The following is a 16214-nucleotide window of genomic DNA, read 5'->3' as shown; positions in this document are numbered from 1 at the left end:
CAAAGAGTCTATCTTGACAGATTACAAGTAGTCCTCAATTTAAAACCATTCATTTAGTGACCATTTAAAGTTACAGTGGCACTGAAATACACACACCCACAAACACACACCACATGCCACATTTATGACTCTGCAGCATCCCATTGGTCATGTCATCAAATTTTTGATGCTTGGCAATTGGCATGTATTTATGACAGTTGCATTGTCCTGGGGTCAAGTGATCATCATCTGGCTTCCCCCAATTACTTTACTTAGTTTCCGACAAGCAAAGTCACTGGGGAAAGTCAGATTCACTTAATGAATGAATGATCTACTTAACAACTGCAGTGATTCATGTAACAACTGTGGCAAGAATGGTCATAAAATGGGGTAAAAATTTTAAAATTGTCTTGCTTAGCAACAGAAATTTTGGACTCAATGGTTAAGTCTACTCATTGTGTTTATTAAGTCTACTCATTGTTAAGTCTAATTGTGTTTCAGTGTTGAACCTGGAATGGAAAATCTGCCTCATTCATTTCTATTCCATAGGTGAACTTGTGAACCTTCTGGAATACTTCATAGTTGTTGTTCTAGTTGCATTATGTACAAATCTCTGTGCAGCTGACCACACCTGCGCATCTGTCACCTGCATACCTGTGAGGCTTCCATGCACTTTATCTCCCCCCCCCCCTTTGGCATATGTTGCCTTAGTTCATTGTGGAAGACGATCATTTTTGTTTCAAGCTAGATTCACTTTTCCCTTCAAAGAAAATAGATGCTTGTTTCTCATGTGTGTGGGTGTTTATTCATGTGGCTGCAGGGATTCTTGCCTGTTTAACGTTTTCTTAGCAGCGGGTTTTGCGTTTAGAAGAGGCCAGCACCCATAAAGGTTGCATATTCTTGGCTCTATATGGGCAAAGTATGGGTGACAGTCTGGATGAAACAACTCAATCAGGTCTGAAAAATGTTCAGACCGGGATATTGGTTAGGGCCCATCCTGCATAGGGAGGAGTGCGTCTGCTTCCAAGCCTAAAACTGGAACAGTTGCTTCAATATCACTTGTACAAAATGTGGTTCTCAAAATGCTTTTTGAGGTCAGCCACTATTGAGATTTTTTTTTTTTACTACCTTTCAGTTGGTTTCTAATTCCTTAATCTTCAAAGTCTTTTTCTTCCATTTTCTTTCCTTTTCATGCTTTGCACCAGCACACATTCAGGACTGCTGATCTATTCCAAAACTTCAAGGAGACAGCCTACCTTCCCCAGCCCAAATGCCTGGCATACAGGTAGTCAGTCCTCAACTTACGACCACAATTGAGCCCAAAGTTTTTATTGCTAATAAAAAGCCATTTTACCAATTTTGTAATCTAGTTGTTAAGTGAATCACTGCAGTTGTTAACTGAGTAACATGGTTGATCGGTAAACCTGGCTTCCCTGTTGACTTTGCTTATCAGAAGCTCCCAAAAGTTGATCATATGACTCTGGGACACTGCAACCATCATAAATATGAGCCAGTTGCCCAGTTCCTAATTTTGATTACGTGACCATGGGGATGCTGCAATGGTTGTAAATGTGAAAAAAGGTCATAAGTCATTTTTTTTCAGTGTTGTAACTTTGAATGGTCACTAAACGAATGGCTGTAAGTCAAGTACTACATGTCTAGAAAAGCATCTCCTTTAGTTCATTATGATTTTGTGACAATTTCTCCTCTATAATGCGTCGGTGACAGAGGTATAGACAAAGTTAATTTTTCTTTTCTTTTTTTTCTACTTAAATGCTTTTGCTGGCCTCTTGTTATTATGTGAAGCTTAAAAAACATAGTTTTTTAAAATAAAAAATTCAAATGAAATCCCTCTTGCTTACTGCATACAGATGCCTTGTCGTCTCCCTTGCATTTAATGGAGTGTCACTTCTCAATGGAAAAGGAAGTTTTAAAAAATACTATACTTCCCCCCCCCCCCCAAAAAAAAATACTTTGGAGAGGAAGATTATTAAACCTTGCTTGAAAATAGCTTGAAAACAGTTCTAAAAGATCATAGTAGCGGTGTCCTTTACAGATAAATAATATGCAAAGGAGTTTTGTGATGGTAATACGTCTCTATGCTTGTCGGCATAGTAATTGTTTGATTTGTCAGAAGAGTTTCTGATCAGTTAGCAGGGCCTTTGATGATTATTGAATGGGCTGTTTTGATCTCAGGATTCTGCTTGCCATTGGTTGAACGGCTATTAAACGGCACAAGGATCGTGGGCAGTACAAGGTCCTAAGCAAGACAAAACACAGAGGAAAATAAAGCTATGCAAAAAAGATTGAAATTGATTCAGAAAGTAAATTAAATATTAAGAGGGAGGGAAAAGAAATTAAGAGTGAAGAAATGGAGAGGGGAAAATGGTAGTTTCATGGCAAAGTTCAAAAGCATGTGAAGTAGGTTAATGTTAGGTTAATGTTCCTATTTTAAGTTGAATCTCTTGCTTGGAAAGCTCTAGTCATGTTAAATAGACTTACTTAGATTTCTGACTAAGGCCAAGAAAATAGCAAAGGCATTCTGAAAAGCAAAAGGTGGAAATCTTGATCATAGCAAAGATCACTGGATTTCCAGCTGTAAGTACATTGAAATAAAGCTAAGCATTGGGACTTTATTGATTTGCACATGTTGGCTTTGCAATTAATGGGATTGATACATGGAACAAGCCAAATCAAATTGATTTTTCACAGAGGACAACATATATATATGCATGGAGGGCATATGCTTCCAGAGTTCTGGTTTTTGTTTTGCTGCAGTTGTTCCTTCTGCTTTTCAAACAGAGAAGTAACTTACCTCATCTGTGATGGGGATGGCAAACACAAAAAATATAAAGTAAAATTCTAGCTGTTAATATGCAATTCCCTTCTGCCTATTCATAATGCCTCTTCAAATGGTTCCTAATAAAGCTTGCATCCTGTAGAGGTGTGCATTTGCTTGTTTTTCCTTCTTTGTACTTTAGGTAGAAAATGCAATTTAAACTCCAGTCCAAATAGGAAAGCTAATTTTATTTGGCATCTCCAGTGTATCGGTTTTATTAACCAGGAAGCCTACTCTCCCAAAGTATAAAATCCCAAATGCCTAGCTTTAATTCCTGATATAATTAAAAGCTTAAACTCAACAGTCTAGCAGCCTAATTCATTTTCAGTTTTTGAAATTTCTTTTAAAATAAGGAAGTATGATCACTCTGTGATAGTGTGCATAGTTTGCATAATTGGAGAACTCTCAGGGTTTATGTGTGGCACTCAGGTTAAAAGCTTTAAGGAGTGCGTAATGGAAAGGTCCTCTGACTTGAGACCTATGCAGATCCCCTGCCAGTACAAAAATGATTCTAGATCCATTAGAGCAAGATTCGGATTCCTGTGTTTTAAAAGGGAATAGCCTAATTAATCCATAATAGCAATCTGGGCAGATCTGTAACTCCTCATGCCCCATATTGTATTCTTTTGTCTTATTTTATTTTTATAATTCTCATCTATCTTTCCAAACCAGAACCAGAATGGTATACTGAACAAGCAATAAAAGCAATCTTTAATTTAAACAAGGTTAGATAAAACAGTATCATAAAGCAAAACAATCAGAATACAGCAATTAAAACAAAATTAATTTGGAAAGGTAGCATGCTCCTAGAGCTATTCTTACTTGCAGACGCATGTACGAACAAGCGATTAAAACAATATTTTAAATTTGCTTTGGATTAAATCTGTACTTTGCTTTCCCTCCAAGGAGCTCTGGAACATGTAGAACATGTAAGGTTATGTTAGCCTCGGAAAGTAGAGTTGATTGTAGTGATTAATATAAAGCCGGTTACAATAGAATTTATAATAGATCTGCTCATCTAAGAACATATCTGCTCCTATCCTGTGCTGATGCTGTTTTATTCTCAGGTAGCATAAGGAAATTCTTGTCTGAACTGAGATGCTTTGGCAGCCTTATTAAAAAAAAAATCAGTCCAGACTACAAGCTGCTATGGCCATTAGACAATTCCCCTGCTGTTGTGTGCCCTCTTTACTTTCCATGCCAGGAAAAACAATTGTCAAGATTTTTTTCTTTTCTCCCCCCCCCCTTTTGCATGCAAACGCACATATATATATGTGTATGTTTGTAGTATGTATACGAACTTGAATTTATATATACAGTTAAAGCATCAAAGCACACATATCACGAAGCATGCAACCAAGTTTAAAGTAAAAAAAATCCTTTCTTGTATTTTTCCAGCTTTTCCTCCTGGGAGCTGCGGATGAAATGTTTCTACTTCAAGTAACTAGAGAATTAATAAAATAGTGCCCAACTGTATTTACTAAAATAGTAATAAAACAAAGGCCCAGAGGAAAAGTAAGTAACTCAAGGAAAGAAAAATGATATTTTTAAAAGTTCTGCTGGGTTTCGAATTGACAATATTCTGCCCGTGAAGCCCAGTCTTATAGGAGTACGGCTCAGTTAATCACAGTAATTGGGACCAGAATTTCCATCACTATGAAACACAGCTGTAAATTGTGATATCACGTGAACACATTCGTAGCGATAGAAATTCTGGCACTTCTGTTTGCTGTTGTGTAGGCGAAATAAATAGATTTGGAACACTGGTTTGAAACTATGCAAGGTGGTAGAGAAAACAGAAGAATAAAACAATTTCAGTGCTGCTGGTATTGCTACAGATTCTTAAGGCACAAGTGTGGAGAAAATAGGCTTAAGCACAGGAAATAGAAATATAATCAAACCTTTGACTTCCGGGGAAGAAATAATGAAGACAGTGGATTTAAAGCAAAATGATACAAGCCAGCAAGTAGACCAGCTCTTTATAATTCCCCTCTGAACAAGGAGACTACTTCAGATCGCCCACAGGTGCTGTAGACAGCTGCTCCTTGTGAGGTGACAGCAAGACAGTGGTCTCTGGTGGAGTTAGAGCATGGGTCCTCAAACTGTGGCTCGCGGACCGCATGTGGCCCACCAAAGCCATTAATTCAGCCCGCTCAGGACCATGATGCTGCCCTGCCCACATTGCCCCACCCACCCTTCGGCCAAGTGTAGGACTTACCTTCGGGAGGCCCACAGGCTGAAACGGAAAGGTAAGGCCAACAATTTTGGCCTGCAGAGATGTTCTGGAGGCGGGGGAGATGAAAAACTGGGCGCACAGATGCCCCAGTAGGCCAACAAACGGGTGAAAATGGCCCATTTTTGACCAAGAAATGAGCCATTTTTGCCTGTTTTTTGGCCTGTGGAATGCTTCTGGAGGTGGGGTGTGTGTGAAAAACGAAGCTCACAGACACCCTAGGAAGCCAAAAATGGGTGAAAATAGCCCATTTTTGACCATGAAATGAGCCATTTTTGCCTGTTTTTGGCCTACAGAATGCTTCTGGAGGTGGGGGGTGAAAAATGGGGTGAACAGACACCCCAGGAGGCCACAAAGCAGGCAGAAATGCCCATTTTTCACTTCCCCGCCTCAAGAAGAGAGAGAGAGAGAAAAGAAAGAGGGAGAGAGATAAAGAAAGAGAGGGGGAAGAGAAAGAGGGAGAGAGAAAGGAAGAGGGAGATGGAGAGAGAGAGAGAGAGAGAGAGAGGGAAAGAAAGAGGGAGGGAGAAGGGTGGGGAGAAAGAGAGGCAGAGAGAGATTTCTCAAGCTCCTTGGGGCTGAGAAGAATTGCTGCAAAACTGAGTTTCCTGAAGTGGACCACTAGACTCCTAAACAACTGAAAAAATGATCTAGTAAATAGAAAACACAACCAAAAGATCAACAAGTAAACAAAAGCAAATAAAACACCCTCAGGAGCAAAACAAATTAAAGTGTGCATTTTTCAGTGGACTGTTAAGATGGTCCATGCCCACATACTCACAAGACCTAGCCATGCCCACCCAGTTGGCCTGCCCCCCTCCCCCAACAGTCTGAGGGACTGTGAATTGGTCCCCTTTTTGAAGACCCCTGATTTAGAGCTTTGAAGATGAGGGATCTACCATCTTGCTCAAAACATAGTTGTGCTTTCAAAAGGATACCAAGTTTGCAAAGTTTCTTTTTAAATCATTTCCAGAAATTTCTTGTTAATAATTGTTTTTCAGCTTTTAGGAACTTAAGGATCCTAATACAGTATTAGGATCAACGTGTTTAACAGTTGGTGAATTTTCTTCAGTCCTTAATGAAATACATTTTAATTACATTTTTAAGTACTGTAGCTTTTTGTTTCAGAATTTTTTAAAGCAAAAATAAGCTTAAAAGTTTTGTTTTAGAATGTCATAAATAGAGTAAAGATGCAGATAAATTTGAAATAAAATTTTGGAATTATTTATAAAAACACCTTCCCCTGGGAAAATCCCTTTGTTTTGAATGTGTTTTTTTTAAAAGAACATAAGAAATTTTTTTTAAAAAATTGACACTCGAGGAAATTAAAATGACTGATAAAGATTATAATTAAAAGAGAATGAATTGAATAAAAATATTTTAACATTGGACATATTGAAAGATATTATTGAACAATGAACCCAGAAGTTAATTTTATTTGTGTCTGCCTCTATAAATAGACTGTGTTTAAAAGATGTTATGGAACAAGTTATATCTGACAAAATCAAGACTGATTTGAAAGTGGATTTTTAAATGACAGACTAAAAAATTGACCCGCAGATATAAGATGATAAGCAAAAGAAACCAGTTGATATCTTAAAAATTAAAAAGGATGTACAAATAACAAACTAAAAAAACGTCTGGATAATTTTCCTATTTGGATTTGTAAAACAGACATTAAAATTTTTAAGAATTTTGTGAAAAGGGACAAAGAATAAATGAAAAAATATCAAGTTATTTGATGTTTGATATAGGACATTGTTTGAAGGGGTTAAAGAGTCAGATACAAGTAGTCCTTGAGTTATGACCACAATTGAGCCCAAAATTTCTGTTGCTAGAGGAGATAGCTGTTAAATGAATTTTGCCCAATTTTACGATCTTTCTTGCCACAGTTGTTAAGTGAATCAATACAGTTGTTAAGTTGGTAACACGGTTCTTAAGTGAATCTGGCTTCCCCATTGACTTTGTTTGTCAGAAGGTTGCAAAAGGTGATCACATGATCCCGGGATACTGTAACCATCATAAATATGACTCAGTTGCCATTGGGATGCTACAATAGTTGTGTGTGAAAAACCGTCATAAGTCACTTTTTTCAGTGCCTTTGTAACTTTGATTAACCATCACTAAATCAACAGTTGTAAGTCAAGGACTACTTGTACTTAGAAGAAAAGAAAGGAATATAAAGTTGGTTTAATTGATCACAGTTAAAATATACATGTTTTATCTTAACTGACTTTTATTGACATCAGGACTGGAATGAAGAGGCTTCATTAATTTATTTAGAGAGATGGGATATGAGAAGAGATCATTTATTGAATTTTAAGAGAAGATAATAAGATACTAAAATTGTTTATACTTCAGTAAATAGGAAAGTCACTATATGTTTCTTTTCTTTTTCTTTATTGTATTTTTAAATCTTTTCTATTTTTTATTCTATTTTTTCTTCTGCACCTTCTATTTTTTTCTTTTTATTCTTTTATATTTTAGTTTGTATTATATGTTACATTACAGTTGTATTCTTTAATAAAATCACTATTTCTAAAAAGATGTTCATTTAGAAAGCTGCCAGGTAACCCCGGATTTGGCTCTAGTCATTGGGGGTCTGGTTAAATCTGTGGAATTAATCCCAAAATACTCCAATTTGACTCAAAATGTGACTCAAATCCATGTATTTGTAGTTTTTATCCCATTATCCTAAATTGGCACATCTTGCAAATGGAATTACTGTATGAACTGTAAAAGCCTCCTTTACTCACCAAGCATAAAGAATTCTAGGTCTCTGGCAGATATTATCTCAAATATTGAAAACTCTCCAGCTCATCCTGGTTTACCATTTGTGTAAAGAAGTACAAACTTTTTATTTCCTAAGGGAAAAAAATAGTATAGTATTGCTTTTCCTTAAGGCATTTTGGTGTCTAGGGAGCCAAATGCAAATACTGTCTTTTTCTCTTCATATTATTTTTTGTTGCTTAAGTTTTTTAAAAAAAAAAAACATTCAAAAATCTTAATAAAGTCTGAATTTTGTTTTTAAAAAATAACCGCATAATAAGAAACATCTCTTTGTCTCTTTCCCCCAAACCCACAGAAATTATACAGAAGCAATATTTTTTTTTGTTACCAGGTGGCTTAGATTCTGTTTTCATTTATACCCCATTTAGAGAGTATAGAATTTGGAACCAGCTTTAAATAGTCAAGATGAAGGCTGAGGACAGACATTGTAGATATAGGGAATCTGTCAAAATATTAGTGGTTCTTACACATCTCTCTTATGGTGAGATTGGTTGATTTTTTCCAATATCAATCATGTTTTATAAAATGGCCAAATTATTTGTTCACACATTCAGTTCAATTTGCTGTCCCCTCTCTTCTTCACTTTCAGTCCTGTGTGGTAGTCCAAAGGCTTGAACTTTTCATTCTGTATGTTTAGGTCTGAGAATTGTTTTTCATAAGCAAATGTTGCTAATTCCTGTCTTAAGAGTGGCTTTCACTTAACCCTTGGATATAGACCAGGTAATTTTATAATGCAAAATACGCTCTCCCTCGTGTAATGCCCCCCAGATCTTTCTTCATACAAAATCTGTGCAAAATTGCTTGTTGAAAAAATTTATGTGACATGTCTAGAAGTGATTGCCAGCTGGTTTTGTACTAGGCTGGCCTCTGTAACACTTTTTGTGAGTTTGTGCTGTTCTTCCCTAGCTTATGCAGTTTCTTACAAGTCTAGCAATGTTTTCTTTGTTACAGTTGCTTGTAATACTATAAATTGACAGTGTTTTCTCTTTAGAAAGCAGCACAAAACACTTGATTGTGAATATTTAGATAGTGAATAGCAATAGCACTTAGATTTATATACCACTTTACAGTGCTTTACATCCCTCTCTACACGGTTTACAGAATCAGCATATTACCCACAACAATCTCAGTCCTCATTTTACCAACCTCTGAAGGATGGAAGGCTGAGTCAACTTTGAGTCTAGTAAGATTTGAACTGCCAAATTGCAGGCAGCAGAAGTAGCTTGCAGTACTGCATTCTAACCACTGCGCCATTGCACCACCGCAGAATATCAGACAGTATGTGGGTTTAGTTTGTAATGAGAACCCATGAGTGAAATGGAAAACATAAAATAATGTATTGTTCTCTGCAAACTGTACCTCAGATAAGATTGGTTGGTAGTTAAGATGTTGGACTAGGAGTGGGGAGATATAGTTTATGTGCACACTGATTTCTAGAAATTTTTGATCCTGTCGTTTCTTCAACCAAACTACTTCCCAAGATTACTGTTGTGAGTACAAGGCAGAAGGAGAACATTGCCTTGAGCCTCTAGAGAAAAAATGAATACAAATCTAAAAAATAGATAATAGTAATTAATTAATGATCTCTGGATGCTTTATAAAATCAGACAGTTGCTACACAAATGTTAAAAAAAATACACAATGAATGACCCACACAATGAATGTGAAGCAGTAGCAGCAGTCATCAAAAAGTAGATTTCTCCTGTCAAGATTCTACTTGGATCCATGAAGGAAGGCAACAAATCTTTATGGGCTACTTTTCATGAGTAAGTGAAAAAGATGATTGTTCAGAGACAGATATAGTAGAGAAGGATCTTGACTGCTGCCATTGTCTTGTGCTGATCATCAGTTCTGCTTCTTAGCACCTCTTGCAAATAACTTGTTTTCCCCAAATCCCAAAATGACGTTTTTTGATTGGAATACCATTACCCTGCTTGATCTAATAACTCTTTGAAGAGGGAGAGGATAAAATATAGAAAATTCATTATGCCTTAATTGACCCCTCTTTCTCCATCCCACTGACTACTTTGTTCTGGCTAGCATTATTGGCAGTTTCTTTTAAAAAAAAACATGCTTTCTCGGTTTTCCCTGCACCTGCAGACCAGGTTCCATGTCAAACCCTTGCAGTGACAAATACAGTGATTAACTATGTAAAAATAATGCATCAGAATTTAATTAAATCTCCTTCACTGTAAGCCAATAAGCCATCTACTTGTCTTTCTCTCTCCTTCAGTACATTTTTTCATTTGGAGCTTGGCAGCTCTGCTGTTCAAGCGAGGCTAAAATTCTTGATGCCCATATTGTTTATCAGTTATGATTGTGTATCTGCTTAGTTCATCAGCCCAACCCACATCTCATAAATTACAGAAACTTCAAAGGATAGCTTAAATCAAAGTGTTCTCTCTCTCTGTAGGTGTGTTCACCGCAAGCAGTAAAGCTGTGTAATAATAACCAGGATGCTTGGATTCTAACATCTAAGAAGCATCAAACTCATTGTATTTCTGTAGCTTAATTTTGCAATCTGTTTTGCAAATATTGTTCCCTTGTTTTCAAGCCCTCAGTAAACATGACTACTGGAAACTTCCTGTTGTTTGATGGTGCGATTAGAGGTTTTTCAGGCTTTTCACAAGCCACATGAGATGTGCAAATTGGCCAGGTGGGATGGAGTCCAAAGTGGACTGTGCTATCTTCCTTCCCCTGGTTTGCCTTTCCTTCCCTGAAATTAAGAAACCAGCTTGATTCTTCCTCTTAGTTGAAATAGGAGCTATAGCTAAATTCTTTTAAATTAAATTGTGGCTATAAGTTTGGCCTCCTTTATTGTGGACTCATGCCCCTCCTGGTTGGGTAAGGTCTGCCGGGATATGGCAAGTGATGATTAATCCGTGTTTACGGAAAGCAGTGGTAGTACCTGACTTAAAATAGGTGGTGGTGCCCCTCCCTTCTCAAGAGGCCATCCTTAGACCCAGCTGGATTAGATAACTCTTGTCAAGTCTCCAATCTTCCAGTTTTGGGGAAGGTTATTGAGAGGGTGGTTGGCATGCAATCCCAACTCTGGATGAAGTGGATTACCTGGACTTTTTTCAGTGTGCATTCAGACCAGGGTTTACCATTGAGACGGCATCGGTTGCGTTTGCTGATGACCTTTGGAGGACTACAGCGGGGATGATGCAACTATCCTGGCTCTCCTGAATCTCTTAATGGTTTTTGATACCATCAAATTCATCTGAACCAGCTCAACAGGTTGGGAATGGGAGGCACTATTTTGCAGTCATTATCCTCCTTTCTCCATGGCCGGGTTCAGTTGGTGTTGGGGCAGAAGGAATTGTCAATCCCTGCAATGCGGGGTGCCTCAGGGCTTGAGCCTATCATCTCTCCTCTTTAACATCTACATGAAACTGCTCAGTGAATTAATTCCATAGGACAGCAACGCAACATAAAAGCCTCTCCTTTGGAAAGCAAAAAAATAACCTCCCTATCTTCTTTCCTTGTCAGTCATTTCTTTCAGACCTAATCAGTGCCTGTGTGATGTGAACCATACTTGCTTTTTGTAAACCTGTATCTCCAACTTGGAGATGTCTTTTGAGGGGCTTTTCACCAGCCCTTGTTTTAAAGCATCCCAAATAATTTGCAAATAAAGATGCCTCACTCCTCATCCTTAATTCCAGATCATTTAAAAAAGTTTGGTCTGGATAAGATCTTTTAGGATAGCTCAGTTTTCCCCTAAACCCATTGCAAGAAATATTCTTCTGTCCTACTCAGTTTTATGTTAACTAAATAGTTATGAACCACAAGAAAACATATCAAATAACTTATTTTTTCAAGAAGTGTAATTCTTCAAGATCAACTAAACCAGGGATGGCTAACCTTCTTGTCCTCATGTACCAAGAGCATGCACATGTGTCAACAACCATAGTGCAATGGGTGTGCAACAACCCCCTGTGCACCACACACCCCGTGCATGCACACATGACCCCTCGTACTCCCCCACCCCCCACTCATGCACGCACAATCCATTTTGGGGCTAGCAGTCCTCCCTCCCCCTGCCCCCACACATGTGCCCCCCGCCCCCCATCATGCATGCATGTCTCCCACATGTGTGTCAGAGACCCAAACAGCTGGCTGGCGGGAGGCAAGCGCACATGTGCGGTGGAGCTGAGCTGGGCAATGGCTCGTGTTCCCGCAGAGAGGGCTCCATGTGCCACCTAACTGTGGTACTGTTTTGCTGGCAAAATGCGCCTTCAATACAATATTTGTTCATATTGTATTTGATGATATTTTCCATCAAATTAGTTAGAACAGATTTTAAACTGTAATTTATTGGATTTACCTGGACCCTAATTTTATAAAACTCTTACATTGGTCCCCTTTTTAATTTATAGGATTATATGAACATTTGTACATTTTTGAGTGTCAGATTAATTGCTGCACATTTGAATTTTTAAAAGTTCTGTTTGGTGTATGTTGTCTGGATCTGACAAGCTTGTTTTATTTCCAATTTGTTAATAAGATCTAGAGCTTCGCCTCTTTACCTCTATTAGCCTCAATTTTTCTGGTTTCCTGCCTAAAATAGTCACTTATCAATAGACATGTCTTTAATAGATATATACATATTTTGTCATCCAATATTTATTTAGTGGTCCCATAAATATCTTATACTTACGAATACTTTTTCATTGATCGGTGTCATCAATCTTATGGTACATAGGGACATTGGTTGTGATTGTGGCATTGTAGTAAAAATAAACCAAAACTGATACATGATGACTGTAATCTAATTTGCAGTTTTCATATGTGTCCTGTGAAAACCTGATATCTGTGGACCTATTTAGTGATGGCCGTAGCATATGGAAGATTGCAGTTTGTAATACAAAAGGAGTGAATGATAAAGAACCTAAACTGATGATTGAAATGTTAAGAAAAGGAAAGAAACCCAGAGTAAAGGGCAGGATGTGTAATAGATCTGAATGAAGATTGTCTGATTTTGTGTGGGTAATTGATGAATAAATGCAGGGGAGTGAAGGGATGGGTTTCATTATGAATGAAAGGGTGAAATGGGCTGAAAAGCATATTAGAAAGTATGACTCAATGTCATGTAGGTTATCATGGTTACATATGGAAATAGGAATCAACAGGGTGGTGAAAGTTACATGTTACACTTCATTGAATATTGATAATGGAAAGAACAAAAACGTGTTTGGGCAAAAATGTGCATTATTCTGAATGGATTCAATTTGGAGAAAAAAATTAGGTGACATGAATGGATGGGTGGGAACGAGACAAGAGGATATTTTTTTAAAAAGTTATCGAGCCATTCTGATACCCAAGAATGAAAGAGAATGATAATTGTTTAATGAGTTTTTGCTTAGAAAAATCTCTGCTTCAAATATGTGGTGAGTCTGTTCATAAATACACACGGCAAAATAATAAATATACATCCAGATTCATTACTGGTTTGTTTAGGATGGGCGAGAGAATGAAAAAAGTAAAAGAAATCAGAGGAAAGTTAAAACGATTAGAAAGAAAGTACAAGTCCTGTATGAAAAAGATTACACAATAAATTAATCTTTGAATATAATTAATGAAAAACAATGATAAAGAAAGAAGACGAGTAAGCTGCTTGGAACAGTATGAAAAGAGTCATGTTACAAGCTAGAATATGTGGAGTTATGGTATTGAAAATTTTTAAAACATGCTTTGTGGAGTGATGAAGTGAAAAAGGCTGTATATGAGAAAAATGCATTGAGAGAGAATGATAAAGGGTATATCTAATGTCCACAGAGAGAAAGATAGTTGCAAAGAATCTTGTTAAAGAGAAAGATACAATTAAGGCAAAAAGAAGTGGAGAGCATGCAGAGCAATTTTGACGGAAATTCAAATATTGTCTTAGAAGTAGATGAAAAGAGCCAAACAAGGAGCCTGTAGCAGAGTAAGGGAAATTAAAAATAAAAACGATGACATGATGTGGGATGGAACTGAAGTGAGGGAATGCTAGAAGGAACATATTACAAATGATAGCAATATGTCAAAAATGGAATTGAAATGCTATAATTAGAGCTGCTTCTAAGACTAAGCAACTGAGACAGTCACCTAGAGCACTAAATTTTAGGAGGTGCCAAAACTAAAAACGCTTCTGAAGTATACAATACGAATGTAAAAATCTGATGATCTTTCCTCGTTGCTTTTTCTTTCCACGCTTTTAAAAAACACGCTTAAAAAAACACCCACAAAGTCAGTTGAGTGATCGTGAACAAGCATACTAACCAAGACGTTCAAGTCATGAAAAAGAAATTATTATTGTACAGCTATGGACCTCAGGAAACTGAAAATATTATCAAAGCAAAACAATGGCCTAATAGGAAGATACTGAGTGAACAAGTTGCACGACTGTCAACTTATCTAAGTTATATCTGGAGAAGTGGAAATGACCCACTTGGTGCAGTAGCACACCCGCTTGACTTTGCTTAGAGGTCTAAATCTTCAGTGTCTAAATCAAACTTTAAACTGCCAGAATGAAGCCATCTTCTTGCCTGTGTTATTGGCCAAAAATAAGTCATTATCGGTACCTGTTTCTGGTAGTAGCCGACATATCAGCAGATGGGCTGAATTTTGTGTGTCTCCATATTCACACAGCATGTTGTCATCTTCTAAGAGCCTCCACTTGAGCACATTGGTTTTATAGTTAGGCATTCCAACTCTCAAATTATTCAGGGTCCTCCAAGTAGTATAAGGGAGATCAGGTCCTTCAGCCATATCCTCCTTTAATGTTATTCCTTGCTCAATGGTCTCCTTCCTCCATTTTTTAATTCGATTTTCATTCCTAACTATCTAGCTCCATTCATATCTAAAGGTTGTCTTCATAAACCAGGGACTGTGTCTCTATATGTATGCAATGTTGGCCTTATTGTTATAAATATGTTTCCTTAAAATCTTTGTTTGCATCTCATATTGTTTCTTTGTCACTAAAGAAGAATGGATTCCTTTTCAGTCTTCTCTTTTGGGTAGAATTTCTATTTTCTTAAAAATCTAACCAGATGTTGCTATATCTGTCCTGATGTGTATGAGTCCTAGACTCAAATGAGAATCACAAAGTTTGCAAAACCTTTATAGCAGATTAAATGATTTTGTTTAATAAATAGCTGGCAGCAACGAATGGCAAAAAGACAGTTCTGCAAATGCTTTCCTTCCTTACTGAGAAATGGATAACACTGGGTTTTAAAATTCCACATGCTTCATATATGATACAAATGTGCTTTAGATTTTGTATAAATGTTGCTCATTAAAGCATGTGAGAGGCTGAAAAAGCTTCCACTACCAATTATATTAACCTGTATTAATTGACTTATTACAGTACAAGCCTGGAAAAGATGGTTATACTTTAATAAATAGTATATAGATGCTGTGCTTGCTTAGAGTCCAAAGCATGTTTTCATAATTGTTTTAGTATCATACAATATTCTGTATTTTTTGGAGTATGATGCACCTTCCCCCCCCCCAAAAGAGCATGGAAATGTTGGTACGTCTTATACACCAAATACACCCATTTTTTGGCCTCCCAAAGCCCTGTCCTTGCATTCCATTTTTGCGAAAAACAGGAAACAAATGAGCCATTTTTTGCAAAAATTGAGGCGTTTTTGCTTTCCCCCCAGTCCCCAGCAGCACCCTGCAGGCTTCAGCAGGGCTGGGGGAAGGCAAAAACACCTCTGTTTTTGCAAAAACTGGCCTGTTTTCTACCCATTTTTTGCAAAAACTGGAGTGCTTTTTCCTTCCCCCAGTCCTGCTGAAGCCTGCAGAGTGCTCCTAGGGGCCAGGGAGGACAAAACCTTTTTTTTTTACTTACCTGTTGTGGCCCAGCAGGATCCGTTTGAGCTGCTGATGGACTCAGATAGTGAGGAACCCTATGAGTCTGCTATGGAAAATGTGGAGGACCCTGGGCAGGGTTCAGACTCAGAGCAGGGACCAGAGAGGCTGGTTGGCCACCAGGAGGCGCCTGAGGCATGGAGCAGTGGGGAGGACTCAAGGCAATTTGTTCCTGATGCCAGGCAAAGGAGGGCGGAGAAACAGAAGCAGCAGCTGCGGAGGCAGATTCATAAGAGATAATCAAGCCAGGTGGTTGTGGCTTGGCCCCTCCCAAGAGAGTATATAAGTGAGAAATTGGGAGAGGTCCTTTTGCAGGACACAACCGTTCGTAACAGTCTTGAGGAACTCTTGTCTGGTCTGTTTTGTATTTCCGTTCTGTTTGGTTTGGGTTGCTGGCAACCCTTCTTGCATGAGAGTGTTGTCTGGGCTTTCAGCCAATGGAGTTGTAATTCCTGTGATTAAAGAGTGGCAAATAGCCAAGCCTGTGTCTGCGTTACTCACAGGCCGGAGGGGGGT

General features: G+C 37.8%; 1 protein-coding gene across 2 annotated transcripts in view; it reads left to right on the top strand.

Annotated features, from left to right (window-relative positions):
• SLC38A10 (solute carrier family 38 member 10) overlaps positions 1-16214 on the top strand; it is a 95152-nt gene that overhangs the window by 52265 nt on the left and 26673 nt on the right. The window lies entirely within an intron of this gene.

The sequence above is a fragment of the Thamnophis sirtalis genome, unplaced genomic scaffold (genome assembly GCF_051295495.1).
Source record: "Thamnophis sirtalis isolate CommonGarterSnake01/CBP01778 unplaced genomic scaffold, rThaSir2_p1.2 scaffold_3, whole genome shotgun sequence".
NCBI lineage: Eukaryota > Metazoa > Chordata > Lepidosauria > Squamata > Natricidae > Thamnophis > Thamnophis sirtalis.
The sequence above is the reverse complement of the archived record's forward strand: the minus strand, read 5'-3'. Positions and strand labels throughout refer to the sequence as shown.